The 17,414-nt window shown below is 45.5% G+C and overlaps 2 long non-coding RNA genes across 2 annotated transcripts; one reads left to right on the top strand and one right to left on the bottom strand.

The window, feature by feature from the left end:
* Positions 1–11,769: 11,769 nt before the first annotated feature.
* LOC148652198 (uncharacterized) lies at positions 11,770–13,637 on the bottom strand. The gene is made up of 3 exons (XR_015925253.1): positions 13,333–13,637; positions 13,133–13,245; positions 11,770–12,428 (listed from the first exon to the last, which is right to left on the bottom strand). It is a non-coding gene; the product is annotated as an uncharacterized LOC148652198 (long non-coding RNA).
* Positions 13,638–15,311: 1,674 nt separating this feature from the next.
* On the top strand, positions 15,312–16,389 carry LOC148652197 (uncharacterized). Its single transcript, XR_015925070.1, has 3 exons — positions 15,312–15,544; positions 15,656–15,742; positions 16,221–16,389. It is a non-coding gene; the product is annotated as an uncharacterized LOC148652197 (long non-coding RNA).
* Positions 16,390–17,414: the final 1,025 nt, after the last annotated feature.

The raw sequence follows: 17,414 nt of genomic DNA, 5'->3' as shown, positions 1-17,414 counted from the left end.
GCAACAGGGTTAAACCTTATTCCCCAAACAGTGGACATGATTGTTGGTGTTATACAGTGGGTTTATGCTTGTGTGCAACAGGCCAGAATGTTGACACAAGACCTGTTAAGGGAGCTTGGTGCCACTGTAGCCAGTCTAGCCATGGCACAAATCCCAACCCACTTGATTCCACTCTTCTCAGTAGAGGAGTGTGTGACATTAACCCCATCGCTCATAGCTCACCCAGAAGGCAATCCAAGATTGAATTCGGTTCCAAATCTTGAGATGGGTATGGCTACCAAAGCTATCCATTGGCTGTGTCTAAATGATTCACCAATGAAGGGTGTAAAGCTACTAACGAGCAGAGGGAGGTTAATGAACCCCATGAAGAGCAGGTGGGAAGTAAATGGCTCGTCAGCACACCACATTTAACTGACACTATGACTTGTGACGGGCATGATACAGCTACCACAATGCAGCTACCTAACCAATAGTTTTCCTGTAAGTTCCCGAGGAGGCCATAGTACAGCATGGTAACTTAACACTGTACGGTCTGGAACCAGACAATATAAGACCAAACTTGAGGTCTAAGATGCCTTCAGGTGCCACACTATTCAATTGGATAGAAATCCAAGAAACAGTAAGCCCTGAAGAGGTACAGGTAGTTAGTTTGCTTTAATGGAACAAACCTCCAAACCACCCTAGCAGATACCCAACACAGGTGTTGTGGTTTATCGGGGGCTGGGAACAGGAACTGTTGTTATTGTAACACTACTGCCAGGTAGCTGGATCATGACTGACAGTGTACTCTGAATGATGTACTCTCACATCAAGATGTACTCTGGGTAGCATGAATGAGTCAAAGGTAGCATGTCAAAAGAAAGGAAGTGACTTCTCCCCAAATATCTACCACAGAGGTATCAGATATTGACAGTGAACTTCCTGATGTGTAATTCCTAGACTGAGATAATGTCTCCTACCGTGTTTATACATACTCCAGATGTTATTCATCCTGTTTGTATCCAATGCTGGTTCCGGTATGAATTCTCGAGGAGTAATGTAGACATTTAAGATTAATGTTCTAATGGCAAGGGACATCACTTAACTCTGTTTTGTTTTGAAGGCAACAATGCCTCGGGACCTCGTGGCCTTCAAAAAGGGGGGATATGTAGCGGTGAGGCTTAATAATAAGGCAGAATTAAGTGTTTCTGAGCTTTCCCAAATTAGGCCTCATTTCTCTGTTCATCTCTGTGGTGCAGCCACAGAGAAACCATTCATGCAAGGTGATTTAAGGTCCAAGGACAGCTCCCAAAGGGGGATGCACTTAGCTAAGCCTGGCTATCATGATCAATGGTCATCCATTGGTGCCTATCTGTCTAGGGAGTGCGAGTTGGACATCTGGACTGCATTACTAAGTGTCAGGACTAAGTGACTCATATCTCACCTTGATCAACCAATCAGGGACTGGTAGGGCCGAGTAACCCACGTGGGACTCTGATGCCCATGGAACTTTCAGCCAATCAATGAGCTGAAGTTCCTCCAGGTAAAAACAGGCAACACAGAGAGCCTGAGAGATTCGACAAGATTGAGATTCAGATTCAACAAGATTCAAAGGAGAATTCCAGGGCAGGACGGCCCAGGAGCAGAAGGCTCCCAAGGGCAGGACATTCTCGCAGCGCGCCTCCTGACCATCCTGAGACTCAGCCCGGACAACCACGGAACGGCCAGTGTGTCCGAGTGCCAGAACTTTCCTTTGTTCTAAGAGTCTAGAGTGGAGGTTGCCAGAGAGTAACCAGCAGCAGGCCTTGTGAACAGGTCGGAACTGTGGACAGCTGAATCACTATTCAGAACTAGCTCTTCATCAGGAACGAACCAGTCCTCTTCCTGACTTGCTGGGACCCACAGTCATCTTTACTCCTGTGCACAAACTTTGCTAGTTAAAGCCAACAGTGAGCATCAGCAGCGCACCGTCGCAAGCCGCACAGCACAGCCTGGCACCAAGCCAGAGAGCGCGGATTGGACAGCAACAGCCTGCAACTGTTTCTTTGTGCCCGCAGGAGATCTGAATCCCCAAAGATTGGATGAGTATTCAACTTCAATGCATTACAGCTCGAGAATTCAATTGTTATCCCAACCAGTTGATATCAATTTAATTCCTAAGAGTTATGTACTTGTTTGAGTATCTAATGTAGAAGTTGTAACCAAGTTCACTTTACGAAACGGTCTTAATGAATGATATACTGAACGTATGTCCTCTTGATGTGTAACACTTTGTAACTGATTGAATATATATCTTTTGTATTCTGATAACCCTCTCGATAAGATCTGTTAGGTTTATATGCATATTCTATGTATTAATAAATGTATCCTCGTGTATTAGTACCTGTGTGTGCGCGTTGTTTGAGTTATGTCGCATGGTTGGATTCTAAAGCCATCAAAAGAATCAACTTTGTGATTTACTGCTACAATTAATAATTGTCTCAGTAAATGCCCAAACCCTACAGAACTGGTGCCTTCAGAGAGCCACTATGATTACATATTTGGCGTCCCTGAACCGGCTATGAATCACCACATTTATTTGGCGTCCCTGGCATGGGCGTGGCAAGACTGAAATGAGTCAACCAAGCGGAATAATTCAATATAAAACGCCGCGGGTTTCATACACGACAATACAGTGTGCTGAAAGCCGAAAGGAAAAAAAGTTCCCCTTGCTCTTTAAGCAGTGCTTGATTGTTTTGTGATCGTTTGCGGTCTACCAGGTTGATTGCATACTTGATCTTGTGGTTTTCTGTGGTAAAACTGTAATTTCGTACTTAAAAGTAATACTCTTTAAGTTTAACGATGGTTGCTAAAAGGTCTGAATTCGAGTCGCTATTAAGCACTCTCTCTAGCAGCGACAAGTCTGACCACGATCTCTTCCATATCTCCGTCAGCGGAGAAGCTAGGAGAATAAATCTCCATTCTCTGAGAGAGCTAGCGAAGGACATAGAGAGATTTGACCCCGCAGTGTCAGAGAATAATATCGAGAGTTATATTCAAGACCTCAGGTATAACCTGCAGTACCTGCCAAACGCCACAGAACAGGAGAAAGTGTTTCTGGTTAGAAAAACTACCAGCAGAGCCGTACATGAGTGGATGGCTAGGCAGATGAAAGAAGTCTGTAATGATTTTGAGGAGCTGTGTCAAGCACTTATCGAAGAATACAGTGCGTTTATTGACCCGACTGCCGCGATAGCCGCCGCTCTTAACATTAAGCACGAGAGAGCAGAGCCCCCTCGCAAATATTACGAGAGACTTAGACGAACTTATTTTGCAGGGCGAAATGATGAGGGTTGCGAAGAGAACACACATTTCAAGGGTTTATTCATTGCGAATCTCCACCCGTCAGTCAGAAAGATGATCTTAATGCATACAGATGCACAGACCATGAAAATGACTGATATCAAGAGATTCGTGCAGAAAGCCTGGGAGTATGATGTCCAAAGTCGCTCTGAGCAAAAAGCTGTTAAAGCGACTGTGTTCGCCGTCAGAGCCAGCAGGGTTAATTCCCCCCTGCTCGAAGGAGCACAGGCTCCTGAGCTGGCTAAGCCCCGTTCCAAAGCACTCACACAGGACCGCACCCAGCGTCCTAAGTGCCATGAGAACACCGGGGGGGGGAAAGGGCTAGAAAAAGCTGAACAAAAGGATTCAGTAGCCGCCCGCCTGGCCAGGCTTGAACAAGCTTTATTAGGACAGGGACAACCGTTCCCCAAGGCTGCCGGAAGCGTGAATGAGCTGATACTCTCCACTGGAGGAGGCGGAGACCCGCCCCCTCTCCCTCCCTCAGTCTATCTGATTGAGCGGAATAGTTCCTGCCTGGATAAGGTCAGCCACTCCCAAGTGAGTGCTGACTCCACCCCTGAAGTCACAGAGCAGGCAGTAAAACGCAGAGGAAAAGCAAGAAGCTTTTACCTCAAGGCTGCCATGGGAGATGTCTTACCCAGTGAGACACTGATTGACACTGAGGTTGAGAGGTGTTTGATGTCACACGGCAAGCTCAAACGGGTAGAAAAAGAAAAGGGCATGCGATTCAGAGAGGAACCTTTGGTGGATCACCAGAAAGGCAAGGTGTGGAAACAGGTCAAGGCTCCTAAGCCTTCTGTACAGAAGGAAAGGGGGGCCAAGAGGCAGACTGTGCTCACACAGTGCCCACCGAACACAGAAGCCCATGCGGAGATTCCTTCTGTTCCCTCTGGACAAGAAATAAAAATATTTCCTTGTTCCCCGGATATACATGGAAGTCGTGTCCCGGCTGAGGTCCCAACAGCCTCCCTGCCACAGGAGCAGTGCTCCAAGCAGCCGCCTGATCCACCAGGTAAAGCACACACCTTTTACATCCCTAAAGAGGAGCAGATCTCCCCACCTGGCGATGAAAAGGAGCTTTCCCTGTGCACCCTGGCACCCAAGAGGGGTCAGGACCACCACCCCGCAGTGGTGGAAAGGATCCAGATGGCAGGAGAGCAGGTTGGTGATGTAGCCCCCACCCTTAGCCCTGAGAGGTCCTCTATTAGTGAGGATCTGCTTGAGCAGCTGTCACAGGGCCACCGCCAGGTGCCCCTGGTGCAACATTCACAGGTTAGACGGGAGGTCCAGCTGGACGCTGAGACTACTGCGCTGTGGACACACCTGATCCCAGATGCTGATTCCCTCTGCTTTGACCCAGGGAACCTGCAGTCAGGTAACATTATTTCTCACGACTACCAGGTAGTGAGTGAGACTGACCTGATTGTTCCTGCCTCAACGGCAGGGTTTCCAACACACCCAGTCCCCCAGAAGGGACAGGGAATGAAAGCCGAGCCGGTTTTCTTACAGCCACCAGCTCAGTCTGTCAGTCTGAGTCTGACCAACAGTGGTTCAGCCAGACTGGAGCTGGATGGTCAAGCCAACCGCCTGCCAGTGCAGGACATTGCAAAGAGAGGTGTCAGAATCCCCGCCTGCACTGACATGGGCCTGGTGAGTGATAGTGAGTTCAAAGACAGTGAACTAGCTATCCCAGTGCTGGGCCAGCTCCCTGAACCCCTAGCGAGGGAAGGGGGGAGCGAGCAGGTGTCCTACACCTACCCCCAGCGAAAGATTGTAAACATGCCGATAGAGGGATTCCTCAATCAGGAAGTGTGCAGGGTGGACCTGAACAGTGAGAATAGGATAACAATCCCAGATCACTCAGGTGCTCCAGATGACCACTCAGCCGAGGGTCAGGCATGCTCCACCACTGCACCACCCCCTGCAGGGTTCCTAGAGCACAGGCATGAACAAATCGAAAAAGCAGATGCCCTGGAAACGGAGGAGCAGCATCAGCCGCTGCGTCAGATCTCCCCAGATTTTCAGGATGTTGGTGCCCAAGATGCCACAGGGCATACTGAGAAAGACACCATGTACACGCTGCGCCAGCTTAGAAAGGCAACAGTCACTCAGAAGGAGATGACTGGGATCAGCCACCCGAAAAGACTTTTGGGAGGACTGATTGCTGCCACCACTGTTGTGCATTTGCTATTTCTGGTAGGTTTGTGTGCTACTGGCACTCTCACCCTGACTGCCCCAAGAAGGCAGGGGTCAGAGATGCCAGAGGGTAGTGACAGACTGTATCGACAGCAGCAAAAGTTGGAAAGCTTAGGGAAAACCCTACAGGCAACTTCCTATGCAACAGGGTTAAACCTTATTCCCCAAACAGTGGACATGATTGTTGGTGTTATACAGTGGGTTTATGCTTGTGTGCAACAGGCCAGAATGTTGACACAAGACCTGTTAAGGGAGCTTGGTGCCACTGTAGCCAGTCTAGCCATGGCACAAATCCCAACCCACTTGATTCCACTCTTCTCAGTAGAGGAGTGTGTGACATTAACCCCATCGCTCATAGCTCACCCAGAAGGCAATCCAAGATTGAATTCGGTTCCAAATCTTGAGATGGGTATGGCTACCAAAGCTATCCATTGGCTGTGTCTAAATGATTCACCAATGAAGGGTGTAAAGCTACTAACGAGCAGAGGGAGGTTAATGAACCCCATGAAGAGCAGGTGGGAAGTAAATGGCTCGTCAGCACACCACATTTAACTGACACTATGACTTGTGACGGGCATGATACAGCTACCACAATGCAGCTACCTAACCAATAGTTTTCCTGTAAGTTCCCGAGGAGGCCATAGTACAGCATGGTAACTTAACACTGTACGGTCTGGAACCAGACAATATAAGACCAAACTTGAGGTCTAAGATGCCTTCAGGTGCCACACTATTCAATTGGATAGAAATCCAAGAAACAGTAAGCCCTGAAGAGGTACAGGTAGTTAGTTTGCTTTAATGGAACAAACCTCCAAACCACCCTAGCAGATACCCAACACAGGTGTTGTGGTTTATCGGGGGCTGGGAACAGGAACTGTTGTTATTGTAACACTACTGCCAGGTAGCTGGATCATGACTGACAGTGTACTCTGAATGATGTACTCTCACATCAAGATGTACTCTGGGTAGCATGAATGAGTCAAAGGTAGCATGTCAAAAGAAAGGAAGTGACTTCTCCCCAAATATCTACCACAGAGGTATCAGATATTGACAGTGAACTTCCTGATGTGTAATTCCTAGACTGAGATAATGTCTCCTACCGTGTTTATACATACTCCAGATGTTATTCATCCTGTTTGTATCCAATGCTGGTTCCGGTATGAATTCTCGAGGAGTAATGTAGACATTTAAGATTAATGTTCTAATGGCAAGGGACATCACTTAACTCTGTTTTGTTTTGAAGGCAACAATGCCTCGGGACCTCGTGGCCTTCAAAAAGGGGGGATATGTAGCGGTGAGGCTTAATAATAAGGCAGAATTAAGTGTTTCTGAGCTTTCCCAAATTAGGCCTCATTTCTCTGTTCATCTCTGTGGTGCAGCCACAGAGAAACCATTCATGCAAGGTGATTTAAGGTCCAAGGACAGCTCCCAAAGGGGGATGCACTTAGCTAAGCCTGGCTATCATGATCAATGGTCATCCATTGGTGCCTATCTGTCTAGGGAGTGCGAGTTGGACATCTGGACTGCATTACTAAGTGTCAGGACTAAGTGACTCATATCTCACCTTGATCAACCAATCAGGGACTGGTAGGGCCGAGTAACCCACGTGGGACTCTGATGCCCATGGAACTTTCAGCCAATCAATGAGCTGAAGTTCCTCCAGGTAAAAACAGGCAACACAGAGAGCCTGAGAGATTCGACAAGATTGAGATTCAGATTCAACAAGATTCAAAGGAGAATTCCAGGGCAGGACGGCCCAGGAGCAGAAGGCTCCCAAGGGCAGGACATTCTCGCAGCGCGCCTCCTGACCATCCTGAGACTCAGCCCGGACAACCACGGAACGGCCAGTGTGTCCGAGTGCCAGAACTTTCCTTTGTTCTAAGAGTCTAGAGTGGAGGTTGCCAGAGAGTAACCAGCAGCAGGCCTTGTGAACAGGTCGGAACTGTGGACAGCTGAATCACTATTCAGAACTAGCTCTTCATCAGGAACGAACCAGTCCTCTTCCTGACTTGCTGGGACCCACAGTCATCTTTACTCCTGTGCACAAACTTTGCTAGTTAAAGCCAACAGTGAGCATCAGCAGCGCACCGTCGCAAGCCGCACAGCACAGCCTGGCACCAAGCCAGAGAGCGCGGATTGGACAGCAACAGCCTGCAACTGTTTCTTTGTGCCCGCAGGAGATCTGAATCCCCAAAGATTGGATGAGTATTCAACTTCAATGCATTACAGCTCGAGAATTCAATTGTTATCCCAACCAGTTGATATCAATTTAATTCCTAAGAGTTATGTACTTGTTTGAGTATCTAATGTAGAAGTTGTAACCAAGTTCACTTTACGAAACGGTCTTAATGAATGATATACTGAACGTATGTCCTCTTGATGTGTAACACTTTGTAACTGATTGAATATATATCTTTTGTATTCTGATAACCCTCTCGATAAGATCTGTTAGGTTTATATGCATATTCTATGTATTAATAAATGTATCCTCGTGTATTAGTACCTGTGTGTGCGCGTTGTTTGAGTTATGTCGCATGGTTGGATTCTAAAGCCATCAAAAGAATCAACTTTGTGATTTACTGCTACAATTAATAATTGTCTCAGTAAATGCCCAAACCCTACAGAACTGGTGCCTTCAGAGAGCCACTATGATTACATATTTGGCGTCCCTGAACCGGCTATGAATCACTACACACCTGAATAAGGCTCTTTCTTGTTAGAAATATCATTATATTAGTCATCAGTACTACATTAAAAACTTTTCCCTTATCTTAAAATCAGTTTTTAATAATACATTTTTCCATAATTCTCTCTTAAATAAAAACTCAAAGTCAATGTCACTACAAATATTGTGTCATGAATGTGTTATGTATTTTCACACTTCATTTAAATAGTAAGAAAAACACAATTCAGAGAGAAAAAAATAATTATTTAAAGAATATGTTAAACATATGGAGTGTTGGATTCTAACCCGGCAGATAATAGCTGCAAGGCAGGACATACCCTGGATGGGGTGCCAGTTCATTGCATCACAAACAAGTACAGGGGACAATTTATAGACACTAGTTAGCTTAGACAGCATCCCTAAGTGCTGTTGGAAGTAATTACTGAACTGTATATTTTTATGTGCTTCTCATATGCTGCTTTTACATAATGAATGAAAAAATTAAACAAAATCATGTTGGTGTTACCAGGAGATGAGGTGTCAGGAATAGTGTTTTTGGACAATGGAGTAGTTAGATCCTTGCTACCTTGCTACCAGCTTGCAGTACTCCTGATTTGTGAATACGTCTGTCAACCCTCCCATTTTTTTTTTCTAATTTTATAGGTAACATCAGTAACCTATAACTTACGCAATAGGGTTTTTAAAAATCTGTACTTTAGGGATTTGTATTTTAAGCTTTAAGTGTTTATATTTGGATTAAGGGTATAAAAAGTGTATTCAGGGTCTGCAGGTTGTCAAAGATGAATACTTCATTAACTAATTGTGTAAAGCCACTAGGTTAAAAGTGTCTGTTTATTGTGAGTTAAGTGTATTGTAATTGTAATATTAGAAATTACTATGTTATGTTGTGTTTTAATGTGTTGTAGTATATGTAAATGTTTTAAAGAGAATTTAACATGTATGAGGAGGGTAGTTAGATCTTCAGTAACAGCTGGCAGTACTGGTTAAAAAGACTAATCCACGCAAGGCTCCTGGCCCCAATGCTATCCCTGGTAATGTCATATTTAGGCTCTCCTTCACTCAATGCACAGTCCCCTCTTGCTTCAAGAAAACCACCATCGTTCCGATCCCCAAGAAAACCGGAGTCAACTGCATAAATGACTACCACCCCATTGCACTCACATCCATCATCATGAAATGTTTTGAGTGGCTGATTTAAGCACACATCACCTCCTTACTGCCTGACACCTTGGACCCACTGCAATTTGCATACCGACAAAACAGATCAACTGAGGACGCCATCGTCACTGCTCTACACACTACCCTCTCACACTTAGACAAGAAAGAAACATATGTGAGATTGTTTTTTGTTGATTACAGCACAGCATTCAACACCATCGTACCCTGAAGGCTTATCACCAAGCTCCAAGACCTAGGACTAAGCTCCCGTCTCTGCAGTTGGATCCTGGACTTTCTGAAAGGCTGACCGCAGGTGGTGAGAATAGGCACAAATACATCCTCCACCCTGACTCTGAACATCGGTGCCCCACAGGGCGGACACTCAGCCCTCTTCTCTACTCACTATTCACCCACGACTGCGTTGCCAAGAACAAAACAAACTCGATCATCAAGTTTGCAGACGATTCAACGATCATCGGCTTGATCATGAATGATGAGTCCGCATACAGGGAGGAGGTAGAAAAGCAGACAGCATGGTGTCATGACAACAACCTCTCTCCGAACACCAGCAAAACTAAGGAGTTGATCATGGACTACAAGAAGTATCAAGGAACAAACCACACACCCATTCACATCAGCGGGTCCGCAATGGAGAGAGTCAACAGTTTCAAATTCCTAGGTGTCAACATCACAGATGATCTAACCTGGATCCACCACACCAAGACAGCACGGCAGCGCCTATTCTTTATCTGCAGACTAAAGAAGTTCGGCATGCCGTCACACATCCTAGAAAATTCTTACAGGTGCACCACTGAAAGCATCCTAACAGGCTGCATCACTGTCTGGTATGGTAACTGCTGCACCCGAGTGCACAAGGTACCCCAGAGGGTAGTGAAACTGGCACAAAACAATACTGGCTGTGTGCTACTGAATATCGAGGATATCTACTCTGTTAGATGCCTCAAGAAGGCCAGGCCTATCCTTAGGGACCCCAGTCACCCTAACCACAACTTGTTCACTCTACTACCATCCAGAAAATGATACCGAAGTATTAAGACCAAGACCACCAGGTTTTGTAACAGCCTCTTTCCCCTAGGCAGTAAGACTGCTAAACAGCTAATCACAACAGATGCCTGCAATTACCCAAATGGCCGCTGGCGAATAGGCGACCTCCTTGAACTTACATGATGCACTGGCACCTTTCTGTCACTTGCACCCTCAGGACACATACAAAGAGCGCTAAATACCTCCTATCCTTGCGTTACTTTTGCACAATCTGTAAATTTTATTGTAAATTGCATTGATAAATAAACATTGATTGATTGATAAAAATATTGGGTATTAAAAATTTAGTTTGATGTTGGATTGTTGTTGTTGTTGGAAGGTCAAATAAATTGCTATTAGAAAACCATTGTCATTGTCTGGGTTCTCATAGCCAGGTAGTGACAAGGCATGTTATTACACATAGAGTTAAGTGTTATTAAATACTTCTAATAATCACTGTGTTGCCCCTCCAATAATCCACCAACGAACGACCAGCAGGATGTGTACCAGGGCCATGCTTGATATTAGCTAAGATATAACTATATTTAGTTACATCTTAAAAGCTAGCACCCATTTCATTTTTTGTTGGGTAGCTCACTGGCTCCTCTTCTATCTCCAATTAACCTGAGTAGTAGTAGTATAAAGCGACACCTTTCGTCAAACTTTTGACAGGTACCACGCCCCCTTTTCCAACCAATGGTCGTCCGCGGTGTTTGGTTGTCCCGCCCCCCTGCCATCCAATGGCGTGTTGTTATTTGTGCATGTCCCGCCCCCTCAGGAGCCAATGGTATGGGTCGGACCCCCCACCGGCCGGTCGCCCCGGCGCCTCGGGGTCCCAAAGTCCCCAGCCGGCGCATCCCTGGGTGTGTGCGAGTGTGTATTGGTTTGGAAGGGGAGCATGTCTGCCGCGGGGTTGAGTGCGCTCTATTATAACCCTAGGAAATCGGGCAGTTACGGCGGCGCAGGGGGTCTGTTGCGGGCCGCGAGATCCCGGGGTGTGCGCGGCGCCAGCCGCGGCCGGGTGGTCGAGTGGCTGTCCGGTCAGGCTGCTTATACGCTGCAAGCCGGCGCGCGTACGTTTTAAGAGAAACAGGACGCTGGTGTCCGAAATGGACTGGCAGTGGCAGGCCGACTTGGTGGACATGAGAGAACACCACGCGTTCAACGACGGTTTCTGTTACATCTTAATGTGTAAAGACATGCTGTCTAAATACGCTTGGGCCGTGCCGCTGAAAACCAAGACTGGTGGGGCCGTGGTTGCTTATACGCTGCACAAGCCGTGTCTCCAAAACAGCCGGGGTGCAAGCACACACACACTGACTGCATAAAGTCTCACGGAAATAAATCGCAGGACAAACACCAGGTGAAATGTGAACCGCTTTATTTCAACAGTGGGTTTTCAAACACAGAAACAGCGCAGCAGCACTTTTTACACAAGTTACAGACTCCAGTTTGCAAGTATGTGAAATGTGAACCGCTTTATTTCAACAGGGGTTTTCAAACAGTGAAACAACGCAGCACACATGCGTTATCGGCTCCTGTTTGCATTCAACAATTTAATGTTGGTGCGGAAAATTAGTTCGGTACGCGTAACCACCACCCCCACATTGCTGAGAAACTTAGAGGCATCTGAAAAAGCATTCATAACCCCCTTCCGCTCACCGTGTCTAAAGCCATGCGAACCACACTGGGCGATCCGATCGAGCAGGGTAAAAAAATTTGCCTGCGTAACCAGCGGGATGGTGTTACCACAGGTTCTGTGCAAAACACGCTGTATTTTGGAATACACACTGTAGAACCCCCCAGGCTTCCTTTTCTGATCTGAAAACATCAGATCTGTAATAATTTCACTCAAGTTCTCGACATACGCATCTATCTCTTTAACAAATTTAAGGACATTAGCATTCGACTCTTTGTTTTGCATATCAAGCTTTGTAGAGAGAAGTGTGTAAAGCACTCTTAGTAAGAATTCAGACGTATACATTCGAAATTCTTCATTCTTCGGTCGATGGCACACCCGGGTCTGTAAAACAGAGTGAAATCTGTATTCACATTTTACATAGATCTTTTTTTTTTGCGTCTGTAAAAATAAGAATAGTGCTTCTTTTGCAACTCATCAAAAGTCACGTCTACTAATTTTTCATCCAGCTGTTCAAGGGTGGCGTGTACATGCTCGTATGGGGAGCGGTCCTCAATTATATTTTTTAGCAACTGTTTTATGCTCCGCTCAGTGTCATTTGTAATGGTGTACGAACCCAGACACCGGGCGGTGGACAGAACAGCCGATAAAATTCGGGCTAAACTGAGAGACTTAGAAATTTCTAAAGCGGCAAACGTCACATCTTCAAACCCATCTGTGTAGCCGACAGACAGGCATGTGTGACCCCGCTGCCCGGGGTGGTCAATCAAACAGCCCGGGCAGTCATCAACCAGGACCCCCTTTAAACAGTGTTTGAAGATGCAATAAACTACGGCTTTCACAATCTGGGGCATAACATCGGGCTCATTAGGGACAGGGGCATCAGCTTTATTAACATTTGGGCGAACACACAAGCATAGACACGAGACATTCACATGTGTCGGTAGGCTGAAGATTGACCCGTCCACATCTTCTTTATTCTATTAAAGGAAAAAGAAAAGGAAGGCTTAACAAAATAGACATGCTTTGCACCTAAAATACCGAGCATTTAACGCACTTTTGAGCTAAGGTTTTTCGTTAATATTTACCATTTGTAGCGTGGTATCATCGTAGTACCCGGCTGTTCTTCAACATCGGGTACCCCAGCTGAACTCACACCCCCGCCGCTGTCACAGGGTTCAGAGGGTGGGGTCGGGTTTTGCTAAAAAGAAGACCAAGTATTAAAATGACATACGCTAAGCACCGATACAACAATTCCACGAGCAGAAAAAATATTTTAGCCGCCTACCTCTTCACTTTGTAGAGTAGGGGACCCCGTTGTTTCACCACACAAAGAAGCCATCTCAGCAGGTCTGTGGTGTCTGACAGCTCCAAGCACGCACTGCGGCCCTGTCAGGTTGGAGCGTTTAAGAATATGCGCCAATGGTGTAACACGCCTACATAACACAAGACATTTTTCAATTGGTTGTGATGACCCCCCCCCCCCCGATTTATCGAGAGCGAAAAGTATTCGCTTATCAGTTTATAAGTTTTAAAGTATAAACACATAACGCAAACACAAATGATGTGTTTCACCCGAAAATAAATTTTAAACACGCGGGGTTGGTCTTAAAGTTTTTAAAATAACACAGTTTATTTTTAATAACACATTCGCGACAGCTTTTTCGAAAGTTTGGGATAAATTTCCACACAGCGCCAGCATAAAAGTCTTTAAGGTGTTAACAGACAACAAATGGTGGGGTGTTGTTCTTCAGACTGTAACGGATTGTTCTTAAAGAGAGATCTCGAGAGATCTCGAGGTGTTAGTGGGGCCAGCGGGGGGCGCTCACCCTGCGGTCCATGTGGGTCCTAATGCCCCAGTATAGTGACGGGGACACTATACTGTAAACAGGCGCCGTCCTTCGGATGAGACGTAAAAAAAAAACGAGGTCCTGACTCTCTGTGGTCATTAAAAATCCCAGGGCGCTTCTCGAAAAGAGTAGGGGTGTAACCCCGGTGTCCTGGCCAAATTTCCAATTGGCCCTTACTAATCATGGCCTCCTAATAATCCCCCTCTATGAATTGGCTACATTACTCTGCTCTCCTCCCCACTGATAGCTGATGTGTGGTGAGCGTTCTGGCGCACTATGGCTGCCGTCGCATCATCCAGGTGGATGCTGCACATTGGTGGTGGTGGAGGGGAGTCCCCATTACCTGTAAAGCGCTTTGAGTGGAGTGTCCAGAAAAGCGCTATATAAGTGTAAGCAATTATTATTATTATTAAAGTTTTAAAATTGTTTCCCGGTAGAGATGATTTGTGATGATATTGGAGACGGGGTGTGGGGAGGGGTTAGTTACAAGCTCTGGAATGCAGAGTGGGGGGTGCTAAAATTGACACCAGTGAAAGTTTACAAACATTTTAAATTCATGTAAAGTTTTCTAATTTACAAGCACCACATGTATTTCACGCAAAAATGTTCTTAACAGCGCAGCGTGGAAAAATAAAACCTCAAAACGTCAAGCTTGGTTTGTGAACACATCCCTATAAAGAATAAAGATACATAATAAAAAACATTTTGCTTGATAATATTCTTAGCGGTCTGTTGGTGAATCAAACAAAGACATCGCGGTACGTTTTCGCCACGTTTTAACAGCTAAGAAATGTAGACACCGTTGTATGTCTTAAAATAATATAGATTTTAACATTATAACGGTCTAAAACGTTTTCTAAAATGTTTCTTAAAATAATTTCTACAGACCAGTACGTGCACCCCCAACGATACCTAAGATTAATGGTTTTATGGGGGGACCATGTGTGTTTCTTAGAAGAGAATGTTTAGTGGATTGAGTATAAGTACCAGCGGTTTAACAGGCGAAGTTTTAGCTGCATTCCAATTCCTACAGTCTCACGTTATCGCCTAACTCGTCAGAATGGATCACGCCGATCAATTGCAACAGTCTGAAGATATTCTATTTACAGACTTAGAACTGTTCGACTTGATAGACGAAGCCGAGGATTCCACGAATTTCAGCGGTATGTATATCTGGCTTATTGTGAGACAATTACAACGTCGCAGTGCATGTCTCGTGTTAGCTATAGTTACAAAACGTTGTATAATATTTGTATACTAGGCAATATTGAATGAATATAATGGAATTACCGGGGATTGGTGCCGTAATGTGGTCGTGACTGTGTGTATCCATTCATTTCCAATAGCCCCGAAAACCACTGCTGTAAAAAGACCAGTTACGGCGCAGCACAACACCGGTGAGTAATTACGACAATGTTTTGAATAACGCTTTACGACCATGTGAGTCTTAAAGACACAGGGGTATATACTCCACACCAAAACGCGTATGTGTCTATTCCTCAGACACGGGCGAAGGGACAAGTCACCACACATTTAAAAAACCTTGTTTGGGGTTTGCATTACCAACCCAAAACCTTGTGGAGACACAGGCCGATGTTCACGTCATACCAGACGGTGCGGGGGATATTATCAGAGCGCCTGAGAGAAGAGGTTGGTATTATATAAAACATTCTTTTAGCCTGGTCATTTAAACGTGTCTATAATAAAAATACCTACCGTTTTTCTATTTTTTCACTAATGGTATTTTCCCACTCCGTGCAGACCCCGGACCTTCAAAAAATAAACTGCGGCGAGCCAACAAGTTAACTGGGGCAACGAGCTCAAAACGGCTGAAACCAACAAGCAAAGGTTAATATAATTTAAGAGTGGTCAAGATGTGTTATGATCCACTTACGGTAAACGTTACTTCTTTTGTTAGGATGTTAATTCGCTGAAAGATCCTACTTCGCGGAGTTTTCTGTTTGGGGGGTGTTAAAAAACCTTATTTTAAAACTGCCTAGCTTTTAAAGTTAAAAGCGACTGGTGTGTGCGAGGGTCTACAGGCCGTTAGCACGCCGCTTGACCCAGTAGCGCCACCACCGCCGTCAAGGAAACCGGTGTAACAACATGTCCGAGTAACTTGTTCCATTCACCCGCAGCCCTTTGTGTAAGGATGCACCATATGTGTGGCGTTTTTATCATAGTTATCGTAGTTTTCTGACTTTGACAGTTTAGATTTCATTGATTGTTGTGTTGAAAAGTCTTTTATTTTTATCACAGTGTTGTTTTCAGATTTTGAGATGTGGAGCATTGGCGTGGTAATAAAAAGTCTTATTTTTTCACACAGCATCTGTATCGACGCGCGGCGAAACAAATGCGGCGGAAACGTCGGACCCCAAGGTGGTGACTGCATCGGAGACGACTGTTAAGACGTCGACCAAAGCCAGACGTGTCAAGCCTGTGGAGCGAAATAATAACGCGCCTAAAGACTTGGTGTTGGGTGATGTGCTAGATTCCGTGCGCGGTATTACACAGACACTAACAACGGCGGTCACTAGTGAGGTGGCCAAAAAACGAGCTTTAGAGTGTCTAAGAGCGGTTTTAGCCGGTGTACAGACCTTGTTTCCAAAACAGATCCAGGTTTTCACCGCTAACCTCTTAGATATAATTTCTACAGAAGATGTCGCTCTAAACTCGGGATTTCAGACCATGTTGATGCTATTTCATGCTTCATTGGTGCAAATCCCCGGTGATAAATGACTAAACATGCGGTCTAAAAAGTGCTTAAAAGACCGACCGCTTGCCAACCGCAAGCTTTTGTACATAAATAAAAGAATTAAACTGGCAAAAGCATGTTTGTTGCGTCGTCAAAGATTCAGAGAGAGGCATCAGATTTCCCAAGGGTCGCCCGAGCCACGCAATGAAAATGCAGTGGTAGAAAATAACTTAAGGCCCGAGGTTGTTGTAGCAGAACAGGATGGTGGTAACCCAGAACCGGTTGTACTGAACGATCTGAATCAGGTTGGTGGCGGTGCCGGGGCGAATAGAGACCCCATGGTTTTCCTGGAGTGTATACGTCATTATAACAGGTCTTATAATAATTTTAGAGCAACAGAGCACCATGAAGAATTTCGTTTTGTTAATCTCGACAGAATAACCTCATATGTACAGGCTATAGACGCTGTGCATGGTGCAGTCCAGAGAATATTGGATGAACTTTCTCCAAACATCGGGGCGAATGATTTTGTACAGCTGCGTTTGACAGCGGGTGGTTTTAACAAACCCTTGTTCTCATGCAGGAGACACCCCGGAGAATTAAATGCGGCCGATTTTTTAAGCCACATCTCGGACCTCTTACAGAGCCACACAGAGGTTCTCACCGATGACACCCTCCGCTTAGTGGTGACGATAGTGAGGAATATGCAGGGGGGTGCCCGCCGAAGATTTAAATCCGTTCTGTACAGCCGGGTAATTGCGCAGAAAAAAGCGCACCTTATCGACTTACATTACACGGGCGGTAATCTGTGTTAGCCGGGAGTGT

The sequence above is a fragment of the Lepisosteus platostomus genome, chromosome 11 (genome assembly GCF_059453375.1).
Source record: "Lepisosteus platostomus isolate fLepPlt1 chromosome 11, fLepPlt1.hap1, whole genome shotgun sequence".
NCBI lineage: Eukaryota > Metazoa > Chordata > Actinopteri > Semionotiformes > Lepisosteidae > Lepisosteus > Lepisosteus platostomus.
The sequence above is the reverse complement of the archived record's forward strand: the minus strand, read 5'-3'. Positions and strand labels throughout refer to the sequence as shown.